The sequence below is a fragment of the Dipodomys merriami genome, unplaced genomic scaffold (assembly GCF_024711535.1).
Source record: "Dipodomys merriami isolate MVZ:Mamm:240054 unplaced genomic scaffold, mDipMer1.0.p SCAF_279, whole genome shotgun sequence".
Taxonomy (NCBI): domain Eukaryota; kingdom Metazoa; phylum Chordata; class Mammalia; order Rodentia; family Heteromyidae; genus Dipodomys; species Dipodomys merriami.
The window spans coordinates 936,157-938,030 of record NW_027204259.1 but is presented as its reverse complement, the minus strand read 5'-3'; positions in this window follow the sequence as shown (position 1 = coordinate 938,030).

Here is a 1,874-nt window from a genome sequence, read left to right as displayed (position 1 = left end):
AGCCAGGGAACATAGGTGCTTATCTCATGGAGCTGTTTCAACAAGCTGAGCGAGACAGCTCCTGACCCAGAGCCAACCTCCAGAATGAGAGGGCCTCCTTGGGTTCCAGCCACATGGGGATGCTGGGCCCCCTCCTCCAGCACCCATTCAACCAGTTCTTGTGAGAGATAGAGAAAAAAAGTCAAAATTACAATTAAGTCTGGTGCCAGTAGCTCAGAATTCTAATCCTAACTACACAGGATGCTTGGATATGAGGATCATGGTTCATAAACAGCCCAGGCAGGAACGTCTGTGAGACTCTTACTCCAAAGAGCCACCATAAAATCAGAAGTAGTGCTCTGGGCTCAAGTGGTAGAGCACTAGCCTTTGGCTGAGGCTCTCAGGAACATCACCTATGCCTAGAGTTCCAGCCCCACGACTGACAAGAAGTGGACTTCCTACCACAAGAAGTGGATTGAATAGCACCCATTGTCCTAGGGAGCAAGGTAGCGAAGTCAGGCAGAGCTTCCTGTGAAGTTGAAGTCATAACTAGTTCACCTGGCTTCTCTCTGCCTTGGTTTCACCAGCTGCAAAACTCAACATAGTGAAGGATCCTCTTCCTCATGGGTATAGGGTAATTATGAAAGAGGGCAATGTTTTGTTTCATAATCCCACATCTGTTACACAATTAACAGGCCCCACCTGAGCCCTTTTCGGCTACCTTCCTGTTATTTGCTCACAGAATTGCGGAGAACCTTATCTAAAGGCTGCTCCCTCTGTACCTAGCCATGCTCCAGAGTTCCCTCTGTATAAATCCTTTGTTTCCTCATAACTCCTCTGAGGACAATGAGGTCTAATGGTTTTGACCCTACCCAGAGCTTCACCTGTGGTCAAGAATCAACTGCTGTGATTTTTTTTTTGCCTGCTCAAACTGACTTAAGAAACAATTCAAGCCACAGGAAAATCAAACACCACAAGCAGACCAGAGACTCCAACAAGAGACAGGTTAAGGACAGAAGGGAGATACAGGATCTTCCAATTCCCCCACCCCCCCAAAAAAATCAAATAACTCTTTTTTTTTTACATTTTATAAATTTTTTTCTAAAAGTTTTTTTTTTTATTTTTTAACTTTAATTTTTTTCTATTAATTTTTTCTTCCTCTCATAATTTTTATTTTAGAGGATATGTGTGTGTACTTTTTTTTCTCTTTAAAAATTTTTTTTGTTTAGCTGTACTGATCATTTGATCCTTTCTTTCTTTCCTTCTCACTCTTTTCACTTTTTCTTCTTTTTCATTCTTCTTTGGATGACTTAATTGTTGTTCTGCTCATCCTGAGATATGCCAATAGTTGATTATTAGACGTCATTGTGTACAAACTTCATCCAGAAATTTATTACTCAATTTAAAACCTCTTAGACTTAAATTCCTTAATAGCAGTATTACCTCTTTATAGGTACATAATATTTTAAGCATGTTTATTTTTAAGTTTTTCACGTCTCCTTTATATCCCTCCCCTTCTCTTATTCTATCCACATTCTTCTCTAAATATTACGTTTTCATTTTGCATAATTTTTAAATGTTGCACTTCTTAATTTTTAATTTTTGTTTTTCTATTTTTCTTGTCTTTTCTTTCTCTTTCTTCTTATTTTCTCTCTCTCTACTATCATTCTATCCAACCTATTTCCTGCTTTGAGATTAGGATTTAGTTAATTTAACTCTCCCACTGCCTTTCCACATCCCTATATGCCGATTTTTTACCCATATCTCTACCTAAACTTAATAATTTCTGTTTGCCAAATTCTTCTTTGCGGTTTGTAGCCCCTTAATACATAGTTGTTTGATGTTGAATATGTATATCTGTTGAACTAGATTGTATCTGCAGATTTTTGACAGTG